Below are 24,684 nucleotides of genomic sequence, written 5' to 3' on the forward strand. Positions count from 1 at the left end.
GTTTGACATGATTTCAATCTTCTTAAATTTATTGAGACTTATCTTGTGGCCTAACATGGTCTATTCTGAAAAATGTTCCATGAGCACTTGAAAAGAGTGCATATTCTGCTGCTTTGGGATGAGATGGTCTGAAAAAACCATTGGGTTCTTTAGATCCTAGACCACTGCTGTTTCAGTCTCTCTTTGTGTCCTTAAAGGACCATGAAAGAAGTGGATCAACAATGACTGAAGCTTGTTACTTAGATTCTTTTTTTTCTGTTGCAAGTGTCATTCAAACTACCAGAAAACATTGTGCCCTGCATTTAAATAACTTCCTCAGGCACTATCCTCATGCTGTTGAAATTTTTTTGTTGATTTTGTTTACTAACATATTACAGAAGATGAAAGAGCTTTTAGTTGATATATTCTATCTATTTTCCAATTTCTGACCAAATCCCTAAAGTGAAATGAAAAATAAATTACTCTCTTGAATGTAAGTAATTGTTAGGATCAGAGACAACCTAGGAAATGTTTGTTTTTCAGACAGTGTCTCCATAATATAACCTTTTAAGAACTGATTCAAGAGCCGTATTATTCACTGTGCATAATGGGGAGCAATTTTGATGTTGCTTTCAATCATGGAAATTAGAGCAAGGAAAGCTTTTAAAGATTCTAGTTCCACCTCTCTCCACTGATCCATTACTCATCAAAACTTCACAAATGGACTCGCACCTCTATGCTGGGTGGTAGAATCATGGGGGTGGGTGCCAGCATTGTTTGTTCTGTGCTTTTGAGCAAATAATTTTATGCCCTTTTGACCCACCTATGAAATGAGAATGAATGAGTAGTTTATAAACATAGCTCTCTTCTGTGACACAACAAAAAATACCAAAAGATTTTTACCTCAGAGAAGTAACTCAAAATACTTAGTACTTGCTATATTACTTTTTATTACTCTTATTCATTCTTTAATTGAAGAGTATCATTTTTTTATATAGGGTTCTTGGGATTATTAACATGTAAATATATAACACAATTTACTTTTATATATAATGTAATATTTAATATGTTGGTCTATTCCCATCTACCTCTACCCATTACCAAGGTATCAAGTTGGTGAGGGCCACTAGTAAAAGTATTGCAAATCAGAACAATGAGTACCAATTGAATCCTCTTCCCTAGAATCAAGCAGACTGATAAACAGGTTGGGATAATGCCTAAGGGTATGCGAATTTGCCTGTCTACTCAATTTTTATCTACTTTCTTGATTTGATGCAAAAGGTACAAATAGGGCCTGCTGCCCCTGGAAAGGGGGTCTCCATGTTACCCAGTGCTAACTGAGGAATTTCTTTATTCAACATCTACCATAGATTAATAATTACCATTCTGAATCAACATTAATCACTTTGCTCTAAGCAAAGTGGGTGATTAATGTTTGTTTTCTTAAGGAGAGAATTCAAGTTAACATAGTTTATTTTACATGTAGGTAGGAATAGAAGGGAGAATTAGGGGAAGGAGATATTTTCAGGGAGTAGTAGACCTTAGTGAAAAAGGGGTTATAATTTGAGGAGTATAAAGATATTGAACTAATACTTCCATCATTCATTATACGTTAATTATTAAGCACTTCTTGTTTATAAATATATATATAACCTCAGAAGATTTTCTTAATATTTTTTGGTAGAACCCAATAGATGAGAGTAGTAGAATATTGATGATGATGAATATTAATAGATGGCAAACATCACCTAGAATACAGCATACACTTTGAAAGTCAGTCATTGTGTTACATGCTTGGCCATTTTGAGGAAGAATGGTTCTTTTATTTAAGAAGGGTCCTGGGAAGATCCTAGAATTAAAAGTTCATCACTGCTTTTGAACAACTTTCATTTGTGTAGGAAAAACAGTCCTCTGCCACATTTCTCCACTATGAAATAAACTAAATAAATTATTTAATTATTTAATTATTTAATTATTAATAATTATTTTATTATTAAATAAATTATTTAGATGTGACTAATGAACCTGAAACTATTCTCATTTTATTGAATTGTTGGCTTCCAGCCTCATCTATATAACTACAGGCTGTCTGACTTTAGGCAAGTCATTTAATTTCTTACTTTCCAAGGTCTGCAACGTAGGCATGAAGGGTTGGTAGACACACTGTATAAGGTTTGGAGATCCTTACAGTGGTTCTCAACCTTCTGGCCCTTTATTTTATTTTTTTTAAATATACTTTATTGATTTTTTTACAGAGAGGAAGGGAGAGGAATAAAGAGTTAGAAACATCAACCAGCTGCCTCCTGCACACCTCCCACTTGGGATGTGCCCACAACCAAGGTACATGCCCTTGACCAGAATCGAACCCGGGACCTTTCAGTCTTCAGGCCGACGCTCTATCCACTGAGCCAAACCAGTTTGGCATCAACCTTCTGGCCCTTTAAATACAGTTCCTCATGTTGTGACCCAACCATAAAATTATTTTTGTTGCTACTTCATAACTGTAATGTTGCTACTGTTATGAATCATAATGTAAATATCTGATATGCAGGATGGCCTTAGGCGACCCCTGTGAAAGGGTCCTTCGACCACCAAAGGGGTCGCGACAGGTTGAGAACCGCTGCTTTAGAAGATTTTAAGCCTAGAAATGACAAGATTTAGGTTACTTTTAAAAAAGAAGATTCATTGAGCTGACCCACTCTGCTTTATCTGAAGGCTATTGCAAAAAAAAAAAAAAAATCAAGTGAAAGATAATAGAAACTCAGACTAGGGTACTAGCAGAAAACATGGTGAGAAATGGTCAGATTCTGGATATAGTTTGAAAGTGGGGTCAACTAGGTTTCCTTGTCAGATTGTCTATGGGACATGAGAAAAAAAATGAGCCAAAGATACTTTCAAAGTTTATGGATTCAGCAGTTAAAATTATGAAATCATATCAACTGAGAAAGAAAGGTTGTAGGTGAAGCAGAATTGGTGTATGCGTGTGGTGTGTGTGTTGGGGGGGGGGGGGAGGTGAGTTACAGCTCAGTTTTGACATAGTAAATTTAACATTTCCACCCATTTCTTTTATATTTTGAATGGCAGTCCTAGCTAAATCACCCCAAGGCTGTTAGGCAAAGCAGTAATGAAAAGAATGTGGACATTAGAGTTTTATAGATCTAAACTCCAGTGCGAGCTCCTCCTCCACTTATTGGCTGTTGGAGAATGGGGAAGACACATTAATCTAATAAATTTCAGCTTTAGGATCTGTAAAATGAATATAGTGATATCTACAATGGTATCTATTTTCATGAGGGTGAAATACTATAAATAACTAAAACATAGTATATAATTAATAAATTTATTATTAACAATATGAACTATTGTTCCATGTGTAGTTGGTGAGTCATGACTTTCCATATTTTACTCTGACCTCTGCTCTCAATCTGCCTCCTAAATTTCAGACCCTAAGGCAGTGTTCTCTCACCAGCCTCCCTCTCTGCCTTAACTGGTATGGCATGCTCTTCCTTCTCTTTCCATCCACAGAGTTACCTGCACCCTATCCTAATATGCCATTTTACTCAACAGCGACAAGGTCTTCAAGTCCAGAGCCACAGATTTTCCTTACTGGTATCTATTTGGATCTGATACATTAATATTGACTTATACCTAACAGAGAGAAAGCTGGAAGAGTAAGGTGGTGTCATTTATTTTTTTAAATATATTTTTATTGATTTCAGAGAGGAAGGAAGAGGGGGAGAGAGACAGAAACATCAATGATGAGTGAGAATCATTGATCGGCTGCCTCCTGCATGCCCCCCACTGGGGATCCAACCCGCAACCCAGGCATGTGTCATTAACCGGAATCGAACCTGGGACCCTTCAGGTTTGGCCACCGAGCCAAACCAGCCAGGGCTGGTGTCATATTTTTAATGTCCTTCTTTAAAAAAGGATGAAAGTAAAGATGGGACCTTTACACCCTTACCATGAGCAATGAAGCTAGAATCATAAAGACCCAGCCCTGCTCAGGAAGGATCAGAGAACATTGAGAAAAATCACCAGGGTCAGCAAGAGTAACCTTTGGGAGGTCCGCATGCGTGGGTGTCTCTCACCTTCTTTTTGCTAAGGGCTCACCAATTTGAGGATCCTTGCCATACGCACAAGTTTCGGTTCCAGTGCCCTACTTCATAAAAGACAAAACAGGCGCGACTTTGGCCGTTCCTGGAGGGGCGAAGCTGTGGTTCACCCCAAGGCTGCGGCTAGTGGCTGGAGGTTCGTTGTGGGCACCCCTAGCTTCCCCCTTTTACTGAGGCTCATGCTGCTTCCTCATGTTTTCTGTTTTTGTTTGTAGTTCTTTTATTATGTACTCTTCTGTCTTCAGTGAACATCTTTTTTCTTTCTTTCTTTTTTGGAGTGAAGGGAAGGGAGAGGGCCCGAGAGAGAAACATGGATGTGAGAAACAAACATGGAGCGGTCGCCTCCTGCACGAGCCCCGACTGGGGAGCAAACCTGCAACCTGGGCTCCTGTCCTGACCAGGAATCAAACTGGCGACGTTCCAGTGCATGAGACGAGGCTCAGTCAACTGAGCCACAGCAGCCCAGGCAGCCCAGTGAACATCCTTATAGCTGTCATACTTTACATTTTATCAGGTAAATCACTTATCTACATTTCACAGAGGTCTTTTTCTGAGATCGTACCTTGGTCTTTTTGTGTGAAAGATATTCCTTTGTTTCTTCATTTTCCTTGCCTCCCTGTGTTGGTTTCTACACAGAAGATAGAAACAGCCCCTTCCCTCAGTCTGGAAGGAGTGGCCTGTGTAGGAGATCAATCTTATGTTCAACCTGCTCCAGCTCTTGTCTCCCAATCACTAGTAAATATCCAAGCAGCTTACTGTATGTTTAGCAGCTCACAGTAGTGGAAGGTGTACCAAGACCTGCCAGTGTTCCAAGGGGGAGGATCTCGGTCAGCACCTAGATTCAGGCTGATTAGAAGTTAGACTCTCTACCAGCAGCTTTTAAAGTATGCAAGTTATGTATTTCAGGGGAAGACTGAGAGACTGGCGTTTCTTCCTGCTCCCTCTGCACTTAGCCCCAAGGTAGTAGCCACTTAAGGACTATTTGTCACCATCCTTGTTGAGCCCATGAACACAGGCCCCACTGACCACCAGAGCTGGTCTATCAAGGGGTGTGTCCTCTGAGCAGCAAACACAAAAGCCAGGGCATCAGACATGTACTAGTACACAACCTCCTCTCAAAGGCACGGATGACCTGGGTGGGGCAGAGGAAGAGCACAAAGATGGCACCTGCCAGCCTCCCGGGTCTATAGGAAAGATTGTAGCTTGCTCCTACATGTGTGTTCAATTAGAAGCCTATGCCCCTCAGGCCACAGCTCTGAAGGTAAGCTAATAGATCTCTTCCACAGGAAGACTAGAGATACATTTCGGTCTGCTGTCTCTGTGCTGTGCTTTTGGAGGAGCAGCTGCTTGAAAACTCTTTCTCTCTTTACCATAGTTCTACAGGACCTGCAGATGCAACCTCTGCTGGCCACCAGAGTGAGATGATCAAGAGGCACCCCTGGCTAGCAACTGCAAAAATTAGGGATCCAGATGAGTACACCAGCTCCCCCCACCAGGAGATACTGGGGGCTTGAAGTGAGGCGGAGGGATATCACAAAAATGGTGCCTGCCAGTCTCCACCGACAGAGAACATCTTAGTAGCCCTAGATGTGTGCCACCCCGAAACCTGTCCCACACACTGAAGCTTTAAGATTAGCAAAGAGTCCTCTTTCACAGAAAGACTGTGCATTTCAGTCCGCTGCCTCTGCACTGTGCCCTGGCTTTCATTGGCTACCAAGAACTGTCTCTTTATTCATTACCCATGAAATTCATGCATGGGTAAGGTCCCTTGGCCTGGCGGGCAATCAGGGCCGACTGCGGCCTTCCTTCATTCTGCACCGCACCCTGGTGGTCAGCGCACATCATAGTGGGCGATCAAACTCCTGGTGGAACTCCCGAGGGGACACTTTGCATATTAGCCTTTTATATATATATAGGTAGTTCCATGTGACCTCCCAAAAGCAAGCCCAGCTGGCCACCAGAGCCAGGCAATAAGGAGGTGTTCCTTGGGTGACAGCCACAAAACTGGGTAATAAAATATTTTCTAATTTTCATCATGATTTCCTCTAGACATATGAATTACTTGTTTGTATGTTTCTTAACTTCCAAACATACAGAATTTATTTAGCTATCTTTTCATCATTATTTCAAGACTTAAAAACCAGGTAATTAGACACATGCTTATTCTTCCCTCTGGGAGATTCTGACTCTCTGGAGGGCAGCAGAGCAGAGCAAGAAGATAGTGCCTACCTCTAAGCTCTCTGGAGAGGATTACAGTCAGCCCTTAGACGTGTGTTTAATTAGAAGCCTGCACCGCAGACTGTCGCAATGAAAATAAGCCAATACACCCCTTTCTCCAAAAGACTGGGCACCACACTGTTTTGCTTTTCTGTTGTGTGCTGGGAGTGGTACCTGGTTAAGAACTCTTTCTCTCTTCAGTACAGCCCTTGTGGGGATTGTGAGTTCCCTTCCAATGGTGGGGTGTGGGCATAGCAAAAATGTGAGAATGGATCTCAACCTCTTTTACTGCTTCTACATGGTGGGTGTTGTTGTTCTCTATTTCCCTGGTGTTCATCTAGTTTTGTGGGTTTTTTTTCCAGAAGAAATGGCTCCATATGTAGCTGTAAATTCTGTATGTGCTTCGAAGGTGAATTCGCAATCCTCCTATTGTAGCCATCTTGAACAGGTACTAGCTTTGCTTTTAACCCCTGAATATTTGAGAGTGGATTGTAAGAAGTGATGTTTCTGTGTCTTTAACTTTGCCTTCTATATTCTTATAATGCATTTGCCTTTCTATAAATGACTTTTAAAATTATCTTCCTCCTGAGCTCTTTTTTTTATTTATACTTTAACTCTTAATGTCCATCTGGTTTCACCAGGAAGGGGCAGCCAGGTGTGGATACATATTATTCAGGATACACTGGCTAATGTTGCTGTCCAAAATTAACATGGCAGAATAATGCATTTCTACTTACTTATTTCTCCATTGTGTATGATTAGATGGGCATGAAAAGATTCGTGTAAAAAACAGTATTCATATAATCTTATTATTCATAGGAAATTCTCTTGGACAATTTATGTTTTCCTCTTCTGATAAGGTTTATTTTTCAAGACTATTCGGTTAAAAGGATAGAGACTACTCTCTGTTCAGCCTTGTGTTACCCCAGATAAAACACTAATCTGTAGGTCAAAAGACTGCCTGCCGGCTTTGATTTGGAAGGATTTTTTGAGGACATTGTCTTCATATCTGAATCATTTATTACGGTTTACTTGACGTTGTAATGAATTCTACGTTGTAAGTGATTCATAAGTTAATAAGCAGAACACATTGAAATCAGGATTTGTAAGTTATGAGACTGGCATTTCCCAAGTTCCTGTTTTCAGCTGCATCATATTCATTGTTGGGCAAGAAAACACATCAATATAATAATAGAAAATAACTGAACTATGAGAAAAACTATGTCAGATTTAATTCAGTAACACTGCTGATGAATTTCAAATATATCTTCATCCTATATTTGCCGTTTGGGGATAGGAGAATATTGATATCATATACATTTTGCCCAGATTTTGTAGGTATTTTTTTTAACAACTCAAACTTAACAAGTTTGAAATGAAATCTAGGAAAAATATAGATTTAAAATGCCAAAGCCAAATGAAATTTCCATTTACTTATACATAAGCCAGTTTTGGGTGACTTAACACAAATGAAAATATTAACAGATGCAGTTCAATTGTTTGCCATGAGAACTTTAATAAGACCCAATATATAGAATGGCACAATGTTGGTTATGTTTTCATTCAACTTCCATTTCCTATGCTTGAGCAAGTTGTTCATCAATTTCCAGTGGAAAGGAATTAAATTAATTCCAGGATTGAGAAATAGTACTTACAACCCCTCTTCTTCTCATTCTTCCATATCAATTGATCCACAGAGCTTTTTCTCTGCCTCATAGTATTTATTGATTTAGTTTTCTTTTCTCCATCTTCAATTTTACTAAAGAGCTTTTGTCCAACTAAACATTTCACTTATTTTTAACTGATTCCCCCTCATCCACCTTGATTACTTTTTCCTGCCTATCCATTTTGGGGCTTTATTTTGCTGTTATTTATCTAACTTCTAAAGATGGATGCTTATTTCAATAAATAGTAGCCATTTTTATTTTCTAATATAAGCTTTAAGTCATTGAAGTTTACTTCTTGTTGCTTTAACCACATCACACATATTTTGATATAAAGTGTTTATTAAGCTCTAAATATTTTCTAATTTTCATTATGATTTCCTTTAGGCATTTGAATTATTTGGATGTATGTTTCTTAATTTTCAATCATACAGAATTTATTTAGCCATCTCTTCATCATCATTTCAAGATTAACATTATTGATGTCAGAGAAACATCACTATGGTCCTTTTCTTTTTTTAAATATGTCTTGTTTTATTGTCCAGTCTTCAGTCTATTTTTGTAAATATTCTATGTGGACTATACAAAACAGAAGTATATCCTGTTGTTTTGTGGTTCAGTGTTTTGTATGCTATGTCCATCAAATTTAGTATATTTTATTCAAATCTTCTATACCTCACTGATTTTTATCTATTTAATCTACCAGCTTTGTAGAAAAATATACAATTATATCCTCAACATATGTAGAATGAAAATTCACAGAAAAGAGGAAATAAATGTCTATGAAAATCTTCTACTGTTTTAAATGACTACATTTTTAAAATAGTTAATTCGTCTTGGTGAATTGAATTGCAGTTGTTATCAAGTTATTGTCTTCTTTTCTGTATCCTTATCTTTTAACTAGTTTGTGTGTGTAGAGTGTATACATGGATTTGGTTTTTATATTATTTGATCTGGGTTTTTTTGTTGTTTTGTTTTTAAGCTGAGGAATTTAAGTTATTTATATTTATTGTGATTACTGATTATTTTGGTCTGTGGGGAGATCACTTTCTGCTTTCCATTTGCTCGGTGTGTTTTTAGTTTTTATTTCCTTTCCTCACTAGTTTTCCTTGGTCTGATTGGGTATTATTTTTTTTCTATTTTCCTCTATTTGTTTGGAAGTTTTACACCTTTTTTTACTCTGTGAGAGGCTGGCCTAGAAATTATTATGCATCTTAACTCTTCAAAATATAAAATTAATCAAAGTTTGCCCCGGCTGATGTGACTCGGTTGGTTGGAGCATCATCCTCTACATCAGACTGTGTCAGGTTCGATTCCCAGTCAGGGCGCATACTCAGTTTGCAGGTTTGATCTCTGGTTAGGGTGCATGCACGATTGATATTTCTCTCTCACGTTATTTTTTTTTCTCTCTCTCTCCCTAACTCTCTGTAGAATCAATAACGAATTTTTAAAAATCATTTAAAAGTATTCAAGGTCCTACTTGCTTCTTAAACAAAACAAAAATTCAGAAAACTTTAATTTCATTTAAACCCACTTCCAAAATATACGCTATTGTCTAATACATTTATTTTCATCTTTTTAAAGACTGGATATTATTTACTATTATTATTAACACTCAATATTTGTTTAAATTTATCTCTATATTTAACAGTATATTTTTTCACTTTTTCTTCTTGCATCTCAGACACTGTTTGGCATCTCTTTCTAAGGAAAAGTATCCTTTAGAACTTATTCATGTCAGGGTTTGCTGTAACAAGCTCCATCCTATGTTATATCTATCTAAAAATGTCTTTATTTATTCCTCATTGTTTAAAGATATTTTTACTGTTTATAATTTTTTAATAATTTTTGTTGAAATATGCAGATGATTAATAATTCGTGAGTGTCCAGTTTGGTGAATTACCACAAACTGGGCACTCCTAAGTAACCATTAGGCGGATCAAGGCAGAGAATCCTTGGGAGTCCCCTCCTGATCATTCCTTCTTCCTTCTTCCCAGAGATAACTTCTATCCTGACATCTAACACCATGGATTAGTGTCACCTGCTTTCAGGTTTTCTATAAGTAATTTTATGTATTCTTTGGTTTCTTCCTTGTTCTGACCATTATTCATCCATGTGTGTAGCAGTAGTTTGGTCATTTTCATTGTTTACAGATCCCATTGTAAGAGTATACTAGAAGTTACTTCTCCTCGATGGATATTTAGATTGTTCTACTCTGGGGCTATCCCACACACTATTGTGTGACATGCTTATACATGCCCTTTGTGTACAGTTACTGCTCTGCTGGTTATATATAGAGGCGTGGGATTGCGTGGGCATGGAGTAGGTGCATGTTCTTATTGATTCTGCTGGACAGTTTTCCAGTGTTTGCTCCAGTTTGTTCTCTCGGGAACAAAATATGACAGTTTCACATTTTTGCCTAAACTTGGAATTGTCAGTTCTTTAATTTTTGGTATTATGATAAGTATGTACTGTTATTGCATTGTGGTCTTTTTATCTCTGATGACTAATTTTGTTTTTAATTTCCCCTAGAACTTATCTTACAACTGAAAATTCGTAACCTTTAACCAACATCTCTTCATTTCCCCCACCCTCCAGCCCGTGGCAATCACTGCTATGCTTTTGGTTCTATGAGTTAGAGTTTTTAGATTTCACATATGAATGAGATCACACAGAATTTGTCTTTTTGTGTCTGGCCTATTTCACTTAGCATAATGTCCTCAAGGTTCATCTATGTTGTCACAAATAAAAGGATTTCCTTCTTCTTACGGCTGAATAATAATCCATTGTATACATAAGGGTTTGGCAAAAGTAGGTTTATAGTTGCGAATATGTGAAACACAGGGTTTATTCTTATATTATTATTTACTAATTATTGTATAAATTTAATATAAATAACTATAAACCTACTTTTGCCCTACCTTGGATATGCCACATTTTCTTTATCCATTCATATGCTGACACACATTGTTTCCATATCTTGTTTATTGTGAATAGTGCAACTAATATGAGAGTGAAAATATTTTGTGGAGATACTGAGTTCATTTTTTTCAGATATATACCAAGATTTGGGGTTGCTGGATCATATGGTAATTCTATTTTTAAGTTTTTTTAGAAAACTCCATACTAATTTCCATAATAGCTGCTGCAATTTGCATTCTCACCAACAGTACACAAGGATTCCCTTTTGTCCACTCTGCCAACACATTTTATCTCTTGTCTTTTTAATACTAGCCATCCTAACAGTTGTCAGGTTATAGCTTGTCAGGTTTGATTTGCATTTTCCTAATGATTAGTGATGTTGCGCAATGTTTTATGTAACTGTGGCCGTCTGTATGCCTTACTATTTGGAAAAATATCTTTCACATCTTTAGCCCAATTTTATTTTGGATTATTTGGTGTGGTTGTTGTGTGTGTGTGCGTGTGTGTGTGTGTGTATGTGTGTGTGTTATTGTTTGTTTGTTTGTTGCTATCTAATTACATGAGTCCCTTGTAATATTGCTTATATTAACCTCTTATTAGATACATAGTTTGCTAATATTTTCTCCCACTCTGTAGGTTGCCTTTTCATTTCGTTGATGGTTTCTTTTGCTGTGCAGAAGCTTTTACTTTTGACGTTTCTTTTTCTTTTCTTTCTTCCTACTTGTTTATTTTTGCTTTTGTTCCCTTTGCTTTTAGTGTCTTGGCCAAACAATTGCTGCCAAGACCAATAAAGAAAACTTCAGTCTTCCTTTATAAGAAGTTGAACTATGTTCACAGGAATTCATGTCCTGTCATTAATCCTTTTGCCATTCTGTATGATTTTCCTTTCCTCTGGATTCACAGTTTTACAAACCCTCTCAATTTGGGATTGCAGACGGACTTTTCTCTCTGATTGGTAGAGTCTTCTCATCAAAGCTAGGCTGGAAGACTCTTAAAAATCCACCTAGGAACTGGAGAGCATTATGCTAAGCGAAATAAGCCAATCAGAGAAAGATAAATATCACATGATCTCACTCATTTTTGGAATATAATGAACAACATAAACTGATGAACAAAAACAGATGCAGAGACAGAGAAGTAGTGATCAGACAGTCAAACCTCAGAGGGAAGGTAGGAGAGGGTGGGGGTAAGGGGGAAAGATCAACCAAAGGACTTGTATGCATGCATATAAGCCCAACCAATGGACACAGACACCGGGGAGGGCGGGGTGAGGGCATGAGTGGAGGGGGAGTAGGGGGTCAATAGGGGATAAGGACACCTTTGTAATACCTTAATCAATAAAGAAAAAATTTAAAAAATAATAAAACAGGTTGAAATTATGATTTAGCAAAAAACAAACAAACAAACAAAAACTCCACCTAGTTCTCCATATACACTTTACATTTAAATGTCTAGCATTCACAGATCAGGTTGCCACTTTCAATGATATATTACCGAAAAAACTGTAGACAGTACTCAGACAACCCTGATTTTTTCTTGTACTGTCAGATTTTCCAGCCTGCCCCAAACTTGGATAGACAAGAACACAGTGGACTTCTATCAAATTGCTAATATTGGTGACAGCTTGACTTTTCTTCTAAAGGAAAGAGTGATTTCTTTTCTATTTGCTATGAGAGAGTAAGTCAGCATATCATTCTTTTGCTAAAATTGAATGATAGATGACAAAAAAACACACCAAAAAACACTCCCACATTTGAACTATATACAGGTTGAATACAAAATAAAAATGTGCTCTGCTCTGTTTTTTTTTTTTTTTTTAGAAGAATGCCTAGAAGAAAGAATGCCTCCTAAAAAAATGCAATAATAATAAAAGGAAATGTTTTCCTGAAATTGAGGCAAAAGTAAAAGAAATTAACTCAACAAACATTTTATTAAGTGGTTCCTTAGTGCTAGGCAAATGCTAAGTGGTGAGAAAAACAAGATAATAAAATCCAGTCTCTGTCCTTAAAAAGCTCTTGGCTCATTAGAGAAGATATGACAGTCAGTTTTACTTCAGTTGGTATGTGAATTTGGTATTGCACTTGAATATGTAAATGAAAACATCAAAAGAGTGATCATCTCTTCATCTCTATCGAGGTGGGAACCAGAAATAGTTTCTGGAAGACGTTATATCTGAGCTATAACAGAGAGGCTGAATTGAAGTTCATGAAGTTGCTACAGTGGGGGATAGGCAGTGGTTGAATAAGGATTTCAGGCAAAACTACAGATCTGTGCAAAGGCTCGGAATCAAGAGTTAACCTGCTGCACTAAGGAAACCAGAGATAGGAGGGCTCTGCTAGAGAACCAGGACTGGATTTTATTATCTCGGTATTCTCACCACTTCGCATGATGCCTAGGACTAAGAAAACACTTAATAAATGTTTGTTAAATTAATTTATTTTACTTTTTCTCAATTTCAGGAAAACATTTCTTGTTATTATTGTTGTATTTTTTTAAGAGGCATCCTTTCTTCTAGGCATAGGCCCTCAAGAGGACCAGGATGGAGAGATGAGAGACTCATTGGTAGCACAAGAAGAAGGGGTCAGGTCATGATAAGTCTTATGTTTCAAGATAGCCGCTTGGGTTTTATTTGTAGGACTATGATTCAGATATTAATAATTGAATAATTAATATTAATCACCTAGGGCAGTGTTTGGCAAACTCATTAGTCAACAGAGCCAAATATCAACAGTACAATGATTAAAATTTCTTTTGAGAGCCAAATTTTTTAAACTTAAACTATATAGGTAGGTACATTGTTATTAACTTAATTAGGGTACTCCTAAGGCTTAGGAAGAGCCACACTCAAGGGGACAAAGAGCCGCATGTGGCTCACAAGCCACAGTTTGACGACCACGGACAAGGTCCTAGGGGAAGCCTTTGAAAATTTAATATCTCTTTTCCAAAGATTTTTATTTAGTTTGTATGAGACAGGGCATGGGCACCAGTATTTTTATGTAAGTTCCCAGTGTTTTTGTTTATTTGTTTATTTTATTTTGTTTTGTTTTTTGTTTTAATGAGCAGCACAGGTTGAGAACCACTGGTTTAGAATTTGGGAAGGAAATTCTAAATAAGGGAAGGAAAAAAATACAATCACAAATTTACCTTAGACAGTTCATTCTAGCCATAGAGTTGAAGAGAAAAGTTGGATTCAGAGATCACATCTGAAAATATTCCCTGCCCCCCCCCTTTTTTTTAATCAAAAGCCTGCCCTTCCAGCTTTATTCACTGTGTCTGCAATTTCACTAGCAACAGACACCCTCTCTGGCCTTCAGTTTCTTCATCTGTAGAACTAGGGATCTAGTAATAGCCATATAACAGCATTGTTATGAAATTATATATGTGAGAGCTATGGTTAAGTGTAAATTGTTTCCTAGGTAGACACAGTCTACAAGTTGAAATAGACAATGTCTTTGATTGTTCAACACTCATTACACCCCAACCAATCATGAGATTTCCATCCCCCATCTGCAAGTTCTATTGCTCCTAAGAGAGGTCAGAAAGAGAGATTGTTTATCTTCTGCCACAAGACCGTATTTCTGGAGGTGACTCCTGGCACGGCTGCAGCATTCTGTCACTGAGATGGAAAGGCACAGAGCCTGGGCCCTTGATGAGAGTGTTGAGGATGAAACAACCAACGCAGGAGGCCACACTTCTTCTGAGTTTATTATTATGTGACACGATACATTTGCTCTTTGTGCCAGTCTGAATGGGACTTCTTGCAGCAAAAAGATGTACAAACTATGGATCAAAAGTGAGTATTCATGAATCAAATACTCAACTTACTGAAAGCAGGCTTAATTTTATCTTGAACTTGGACAGTTTAGACGGAATGAAAACAGACCTGAGGACTCTGCCTTGAATCTGATTTGAACTTACTAAGAATGGAAAATTAATTCCAGTTAGATGGAGAAGTTCTAGGACTACAATGGGGCATTAAGCACACAGAGGAAACTGTGACATTTATTTAATTCTAGGTCCTTAGATTCAACATGGCTTTACTCTTCTGTGTTCGTAAGTATTCTTGGAATACCATCTTCCAGAGATCTCACATGACATAATTCAAAGTGCAAGTTTTTGGGGGGTGATGGGGTTTTTATTACCTGTGATCTCTGATAGATTACTTAACCTCTTTGAGCCTCATTTTCCTTAACTATAGCATTAAAAAAGTACTTTCTCAGAAAATTAAATCTGGAACTGCCATTTGACTTAGTGATCCCACTATTAGGAATATATCCTAAGAAACCTGCAACACCAATCAGAAAGAATATATGCACCCCTATGCTCATAGCAGCACAATTTACAATAGCTAAGATCTGGAAACAGCCCAAGTGCCCATCAGAAGGAGAGTGGATAAAAAAGCAGTGGTACATTTATACTAGGCAGCTGTGAAAAAGAAGGATCTCTTACCCTTTGAGACAGCATGGAGAGACCTGGAGAGTATTATACTAAGGGAAAGCCAGTCAGAGAAAGACAAGTATCACATGCTCTAACTCATATGTGGAGTCTAAAGAACAAAATAAACTGAGGAACAAAATAGATCCAGGGACATAGAAGCATGAAACAGACTGTGGAATTTCAGAGGGAAGGCAGGGGTGGGTGTGTGGGAAGAGATTAACCAAAGAATTTCCATGCATTTATGCATAACCCATGGGCACAGACAACAGTGTGGTGAAGGCCTGGGATGGGGAGGGGAGGGTGAGGGGAGGAGGTGCAAGCTAGAAAGCATCAATGCGGGGAAAAGGGGACATCTGTAATACATAAAATGTATAAAGATACATTTTTTTAAAAAAAGCAAAAAATATACTACTTACATCAAAGAATCTACTGTGAATATTAAATGAGGTATAATAAAGTATATGACACATAATAATAATAATCACAACAGCACTAGTGGGAATATCCATGTGTTGACTATTTAAATATAGAGAGAGGAGCCATGTTTGGCAGTGGTGGCCGCCCTAGGGTTGTTCCAGACTAAATCGAGTGCCCAAAGCTATGTCTAAACAGACTTAATCCCCCAAAAAGGTGATAGGGTACATGAGCTATCTGCTTCTTTCTTTAAAATTTGCAAGTAACTTAAATAGAGAAGCATCTTTTTATTTGGTGTAGAATTTCTACAGGGACCTTGGAATTTCCACTATTTATACACAAAAAACAACAACAAATTTCAGTAAGCAGGATAGCTTCATGCTGGAAAAATTTGGTACATAATTAAAATGCATGAATGATACCTTACAGCTTGATTTTTGGTCTCTTTCCTGAGACTAACAGCCTGAATTTCAGGAATTAAGGCGTTACCTCAGAGTGTTTACTGTCCTACATGCTGAAAGATGTTCAGATTTTGATAATTCAGAGATGGAGAGATCAGAGTCCCCTTGGGAACATCCTATTTTTTTCTTTAGGATAAAATAGCAAAAGTGTAAAATTTGGAAGGATGTTAGGGCAGATAATAAAAAAATATATATAAAATAAAAATACTGTTTGGAGTAAGAAAAAGTATTTAAAGCAAAGTTTTTATTACTGAGGAATTAGGCTAGATGATAAATCTTTCAAGAAGAGATTCAATTGAGCTCCAACTAAGAATAAAGCAAAGTTTTCTGAACAGAAAAGCCTGGAATGAGGAGAGCGATGGACTATTAAAGGAAAAGATGAAAGTAACAAATGTAAGGAATGAGCTTCTTCCTTTCAAAATTGTCCCCAGCCTTCTTTCCCATTATTATCAGAAATCTAATCTGGTCAAAATCTTGACTCAATTTAACTCTTGGGTCATGCTACTCTGCCAACTCCATAAAAATTTTCAAATTATGTTGGCATTGTCTGCCACTACCTGGCTTTTACCTAAAAAGAATGTTTTATCAGATTTGAATCAGGTGATGATGAAGTGAGAAAATAAGATCAGAACGTAGGTGAGTTCTTGAAGTCTAGTCAGTAGTTTTTAATCTTTGATTGAACCCAACTAAGTTTAATATGCACAAAGTTAAACTTACCTCTTTTAGATTTTTACCATTTGAGAATTATTTTGTGAGGTGTTGGATAATTCTCCAAATATGGGAATGTTTTGGGGAGGTATGAAGTGGAATCTCAGTTATTTACGTCTTAGTGTGATATGTTGTAATGAGCCCTCCCACCCCTAACTTCAACTGTAAGCTAATTTTTTTTTCTTTGGAGAAAAAAGCTTTGATCAAAATGAGGTCAGTAGGGATGATTATTGTAGATTATTGTCATCCTAAGCTGAACATTTCCCAGGCAGGGATGGCAGTTTTGAGCTAGTAACAGAGAGCAGTCAATCACAGAATAGCCGGGGAAACTGGGGGCACTTGGACATGAGGCAAGAGTTTAGGAAGAGGAGAGGGACAGAACTTATCTCCTAGATAAGTTTGCAGAAATGGTCCTTAATACTCCCCCTCTAATAAACTAGAGTCCAATATTCCTTCTACCAGCGGTTCTCAACCTGTGGGTCCCGAACAATGAAAATACATCCTGCATATCAGATATTTACATTACGATTCACAACAGTAGCAAAATTACAGTTATGAAGTGGCACCGAAAATAATTTTATGGTTGGGGGTCACCACAACATGAGGAACTGTATTAAAGGGTCATACCATTAGGAAGGTTGAGAACCAACTAAGCCATACTGGTGAATAGCTGCCCAATGCCAAAACATTCCAGTGTCATTGCTCACTTTCCTGGACTCAGTATCAGCTGTGGTGAGGCGCTGTCAGGCTACACAGAAGCATAATCACGGAGTCAGGCTGGGTCTTGCAGATAGAGCAGCTCCTTCAAGGAACTGAGCAGGGGGTCCAGGCAGCCTATCTCATCCTACCTGCCCTTGGGCATCTTCAAGGGAAACTGATGTGGCAGATGGCACTGGAGACCTTTACCTTCCGAAACCCAACCTCAAAACAAGAACCAGCTTTCCTGACCTGAGGATTATGGCGAGATATCCTCCTCTACTCTGTTCAATGAAGAAGGGGCAGTTACGTAGCTTCCATCCCCAGACCACCACCCCTCAGCCTGCTTCCCCAACTGCTGTTCTCCCAGATTACCCCCAACCCCCTTGGGCTTCCTCGACATGCACCAAGCTTTTCTTCCTCAGCAGCTTTAACCGGTGGCTCCTCCACCTGGGTTGCTCTTTCCTTAGCCCTTCGTATGACTTGTTCTTTTTAGGCTGAAATCTCATTTTTCCTGATTGCCCTATTTAAAAAAATGTCTCCCGCTCATTTTCTTTCTCAGCCCCCTTTTAATTCTTCAAATGCCTTGAAGGAAATAATTCTAGGTTCTCATATGTTCTTGTTTATTCTCTGACCGCCTCTCGCTAGAAGGTGACTACCGGTATGACAGACTGTGTCTTGTTTATTTTTGTTTCTGTCATACCTATCCCATGATGGAATTTCTGCCAGCACAGAAAATGTGCTGGCTCCACAGACTCAGGTGGTGTAGTCCTGAGCTCTGGAAGGGGCCAGGCTAACCACTGCGGTGTGGGAGGCTGAGCGCATGGTTGGTAGACTTCCCTGACAAAGGCCAGGGCATCCCACCACAGCACGAGGTGGAGGGAAGCTGGGAGCAGGAGGAGCCAGCCAGCATTGCCCTTGGGAAGAAGCTTCTCCACCACCAGCACATTTGTTGGGGCTCCAGAATTTTGCACTGTGTGAAGTGAGGAACTGCAGTCTGAAAAAACAGAAGGAAAGATGGTTTGTTGATCCGATGCTGTCTACTGAGTATTATGTCCGGGAGGAAAAACAAACAAAAACAACCAAGAAACTTTGTCCAGCCTGGGTGAAACCTGAAATGTTAAGTATTTCTATCTAAAGACTGTAATCTCCTTGAAGGAAGGTGCTCTACCTCATTCATCTCTATTAACATAAAGCCAGGGAGTGGGGAGGAAGGGGGGGGGCGGGGGGAGCTGATCCATTGTTTTAAAAAATACTAACAGCGACGGACTTGTATGCATGCATATAAGCATAACCAATGGACATAAGACACTGGGGGGTAGGGGAGGCCAGGGGATTGTTAAGGGCGGGGGAAAAAAGGAGACATATGTAATACTCTTTGTAATACTTTAAGCAATAAAACAATTAAAAAAAATACAAAAAGCAAAAAAAATAAAAATAAAAAATAAAAATTACATGTGGATGTGTTTCATATCATGCTAAAGACACCAACCAGCCTGACCAAATAGCACAAACCAATAGATACAAACTGTGTTCCTTTAATAAACAATCTTGTTTGGTTGCAGACTCCTCCCTAGCCCAGGTCCTTTTAATAAACAATTTTGAACAAAATTTAAACAACAGCAACAACAAAAAATAAATTAAAAAATAATAAAATTTAAAAATAAATAAAAAATACTAACCGCTCCTACATACTAAGTGCTATTACTAAATTAACTAAATATTAAAAGTAATTAAACACTAATCTTTCCCTCCAGCATGAGAAGGCTGCCAAAAATACGTTGCAGTATTCCAGCTAACCCAGGAAAAGAGAAACTGGTTAAATTGGGGTATAACTGACATGACTATTCCTAAAGTGATCGCCATGTCTAGCTCCCCATTTTCCTTTTTTCGTCAGGCTCTCTGACATTGAAATTGAATAATTTGGGGGAGCTAAAATGGAGTAAGGGGGACCGGAAACAATTTACCGAATGCTTCTTGTATAGGAAGCCTAGAACTACAGGCATTCCCTTGAGTATGTTGTCAGAATTACATAAAACCATCTACATTGCACTTATTGTTTTTACTGTTACATAGAGGAATACAGTGAGATGCAGTGCCTATCGTCACAAACCTAGAAAATGGCAAGGCTAAAATTTGAAAGGGAGCCAGCTATTTTGTTGTTTTGTGTTTTTTTTTAATATATTTTATTGATTTTTTACAGAGAGGACAGGAGAGGAATAGAGAGTTAGTAACATCGATGAGAGAGAAACACCGATCAGCTGCCTCCTGCACACTCCCCACTGGGGATGTGCCGGCAACCAAGGTACATGCCCTTGACCGGAATCGAACCTGGGACTCCTGAGTCTGCAGGCCGATGCTCTATCCACTGAGCCAAACTGGTTAGGATGGGAGCCAGCTATTTTGTCTTAGAAACAAGCTCTATTTCTATGACAAGACACTTCCAATAAAATCATCGGAAAAACAGAAGAAATCACTATGAAGCTGGTAGAACCCTGGGACTGCCCTCTATAAGGACTTCTCTTTTGAAAGGGAAAGTCAGTAAGGAAGTTACTCTCGGGAGAATCTCAGGCACGGCAATAACCGCACTGGTAAGTTTTGGAGGGTCCACTCTTTCCGTCCCTATGAAATGGCACTCAACGTGGTCTTAACATTGGCTTTCACCACTGCTTTTCAAGCATTCTTGTTTTAAGTCTTATTTCCCTCGGGGATTGGCCCTCTGATACTGCCAGTGCCTGCTGGTTTCGAAGAATCACAGCAGCCTTCAAAGCACATTAGTATCTAATGTCTCGAAATAGTATTAAATAGCATTAGTTTAAATTCTCTCTGCAGATACAAACCTTGCCGATTTGCTTTTACTGTAAAACCGCCCGTGATAAAATTGCCAGGTGTTGCTCCAACCTTTGTTGTTTCCTCTGCAAGGACCAGAAGTGACACACTGACCATGAATCCGGGCTGCTGAAGCCTGTGTCAAGGCGTTTTGTCTAAAACTCAACTCTATCACAAAATAATATGGGACCAAAATCAAAGCACAAAGCTAGAAGACACACTCTTAAATTCTGTTGTTAAAAGCATCCCTTGGAACCCACTCCACAGCATCTCCATAAACTCGACACTGCAGCACAATCACATCTTGTCCTCGCAGTAATAATGTATCTTCAAATCTGAGCATTTTCCCTTCCATGTGTATTGCCTCTCTCGTTTATACAGAAGTCTTCTTTTGGGAAGTGTTGCCACCTATCGTTTAAATGAGTGAAGAAGCTAAAGCAAGGAAAGGTGAAGTAATAGCTAAATTCCAGAACGTGGACTTGTATGAACCTAGGTAGCCTGGAGCCGGAGAACCTAGGGGTTCTCAGACACTGGGCAAGTCTCTTAACCGCTTTATGCTTCGGTTAAAATAGGGATAATAGTTACACCTATTTTAAAAGATTATGTGAGAATTAAGAAGACATTATCGAAGGAGTCATTGATTATTATGGCTAGTCCATCTCTGGGTTTTCATTCTTTCCAGTTCACTGCAGCTATGAGAGAACAGTCCTGCAGCAACAAATAGCTTCAATAATCCTGCTGCTGGCGAGACAACATCTGGCCATCTCCAGGGTGCCCAGTCAAGACATCTGTATTGTCACAACAGAAAACATGACCAGAAACAGCACTGTTTTTCTCCAAAATGACATTATAAATGAGAATGGTATTTGGTTCTTTCTTGAAGCTTAGATCAGTGTGAATACAGCTTCTAGAACTGACGACTATAAAAGCAAGGTATTCGATTCTTACTGACTGTGAAGAAAGATATACGTCTTAAGCATGCAAAGCCCCCATACGTATCACAGTTCTTACAAATACCCTTTTCAAACGGGCAACTGTGGTCCCTGCTCATACAGAAAAAAGGAGCCAGGCTTCTATATAAGGGCTTCCATGAGAAGCAAGAAGTCACACTCCGGGGGCGGGCAGATAGCTGGGACCAGGTAGAGGTAGTGTCTGGCAGTGGTGGGACTTGGAAGAGGGCGAGCTGGCAGAGGCCCCTGAAGCAGCCACAGGGAAGGAAGCAGGAGACACTGTAAGGCATCTGCATCCAGGCCAGGGGTGGGAGGCTGGCGAAAGGCCGGTAGAGAGTCAAAACCTGAACTTGTGCAGGAGTAAGGAGCTGCCTTTTAGCCCGTAGATAGCTCCTATCTCAAATATGATCTTAAATGCTTCTCAGACTCAAAAAAGTCCCAGGGCGGTAATGGTTCCAGGATTCTGTGTGGGCTGCTTCTACAACCAGGAAAAAATGCAGCAAGCTTGCCAAGAGATGAGCTGCCCTGTCTGAAAGCGAGGGAGAAGAGTTCCTTTTTCTCTCTTTCTCCCACAGCAGGCGCAAGTACACCCAAGGCCGTGGAGACCTGCCCTGCAGGACGGCGTGACCTTTCATGTCCACGCCTGGGCCAGGAAATGGGCAGAATCTGCCACTTCAGCTATATATATATATCCAGTTTGAAAAATTATTTCACATTCAGGTTTCTAGAAAAATGCCACGTTGCACACTTGTATATATTTTAAAATCTCTCCTTGTTTTAGATTTGATCAATGCAAATATTTAAAGATTTTTGAAAGATGAAATTTAAAAGACAGTATTTCTTTTTTAAAAAATATATTTTATTGCCGAAACCGGTTTAGCTCAGTGGATAGAGCGTCAGCCTGCGGACTGAGAGGTCCCGGGTTCGATTCTGGTCAAGGGCATGTACCTGGGTTGCGGGCACATCCCCGGTGGGGGATGTGCAAGAGGCAGCTGATCGATGTTTCTATCTCATCGATGTTTCTAACTCTCTCTATCTCTCTCCCTTCCTCTCTGTGAAAAATCAATAAAATATATTAAAAATATATATATATATATTTTATTGATTTTTTTACAGAGAGGAAGGGAGAGGGAGAGGGATAGCAAGTTAGAAACGTCGATGAGAGAGAAACATTTATTCAGCTGCCTCTTGCACGCCCCCTACTGGGGATCTGCCTGCAACCCAGGTACATGCCCTTGACCGGAATCGAACCTGGGACCCTTGAGTTCCCCTTGAGTTCGCAGGCCGATGCTCTATCTGCTGAGCCAAACCAGCTAGGGCAAGGGCAGTATTTCTTTATTTAATAATTCACTATCTTCTTCAAGGACTTGTCCACAAACATAGGTTTAATTCATCTCCCTAATTCCCTTTTCATATCAAAGTCAAAACTAAAGATGGCTAAAGCATTTTAGAAAATATAATACATTCAGGTTCATGTACAACTTTGCCAAATGTTGACTTGAGTGATAATGAAGCTCTACTTATGTCAATATAAACTTTAATAAGGCAGTGCCTAAATTAAAATATGACCAAAGAGAACAATTCCATTAAAAATAATTAAGGCTATCATCCTATTTGTTTTAAATGGTATCACAAGATAAAGAAGTGAAAGAATCCACGCACTAAAAACAGGCCATTTTATGCTTTCCTTCCGCGTTGCCAGAAAACTTCTGTGTTGATATAAATAATATAACCCTTCCTTTGGAAATTGTTCTAAAGATGCAGTCACTTACGGTCTTATTTCCAAGAGGAAACTTAGAAAGTCTTCTTTATGTGGTAACACAGCTATCTGATGGCAGACATCGTGAGCTGTAATGAAATGCTGACATTACTAACACGCATCTCTTCCCCAGGCACACAGATGGACGTGCTGTGATTTCTTCATGGGCCGTGTGTAGTGACTGGGATACTGGAGAAAAGATTCAGAGGATGAAAACTAGAAATATTGGAATATGAACACCACCACTAAAGCAGCTGAACATACTAAAAGCATTTCTTGTGTTGCCAGTTTGTTTTTTTGCAAATGTACACATCTTTCCAAAGACATCCTACATCAGCACCCAGATTCAACAAGTGTTTCCCAAGAGCCAATGGGACCAGAACTATACCACATGTAATTCCCACCACAAACGTATAGAGTTCACTTCATTCCCAGTGTCACCCACCCAAGGGTTGGGCTCTGGCTCTCTCTCACTCTCACTTCTGAGTCTTGTGGTCTTATGCAGGCCTGTTGACCTGTCTTAGACAAGGGTTGGTTTTGTTTTCTTTATTTTGTTTTCCTTACTACTTTGTACCATAAAATCCCGGGTAGACATAAGCAATGGTTCTCAACCTGGGATGATTGAGACAGGGGACATTGGCAATGTCTGGAGGCCTTTTTTTTAAATGTTTTTATTGATTTCAGAGAGAGGAAAGGAGAGGGAGAGAGAGAATCATTGATCAGCTGCCTCCTGCACGCCCTCTACTGGGGGTGGAGCCCACAACCTGAGCATATGTCCTGACTGGGAATCCAACTGTGACCTCCTGGTTCATAGCTTGACATTTAACCATTGAACCACACCAGCCAGGCTGGAGACATTTTTGATTGTCACAACCAGAGTGTGCTATTGATGTTTAGTGGGTGAGGCCAAGGATGCTACTAAACACCCTATAAACTGGCCAGGTGGCTCAGTTGGTTGGAGCGTCCTCCCATAGTACACTATAAGGTTGCGGGTTCAATTCCCAGCCAGGGGCACATAACTAGATTGTAGTTTTGATTCTCGGTTGGGGTGCTATAGAAGGAAACCGATTGGTGTTTCTCTTCTCTCTCTCTCTCTCTCTCTCTCTCTCTCTCCATTCCTCTCTCTCTACAATCAATAAAAAAACATGTCCTAGCCCAGGGGTGGGCAAACTTTTTGACTCGAGGGCCACAGTGGGTTCTTAAACTGGACCGGAGGGCCGGAACAAAAGCATGGATGGAGTGTTTGTGTGAACTAATATAAATTCAAAGTAAGCATCATTACATAAAAGGGTACGGTCTTTTTTTTTTAGTTTTATTCATTTCAAACGGGCCGGATCCGGCCCACGGGCCATAGTTTGCCCACGGCTGTCCTAGCCCCAGCTGGTTTGTCTCAGTGGATAGAGTTTTGGCCTGCGAACTGAAGGGTCCTAGGTTTGATTCCAGTCAAGAGCACATACCCAGGTTGCAGGCTTGATCCCCAGTGTGGGGCGTGCAGGAGGCAGCCGATCAATGATTCTCTCTCATCATTGATGT

The sequence above is a fragment of the Myotis nattereri genome (assembly GCF_964212035.1).
Source record: "Myotis nattereri genome assembly, chromosome: 9".
NCBI lineage: Eukaryota > Metazoa > Chordata > Mammalia > Chiroptera > Vespertilionidae > Myotis > Myotis nattereri.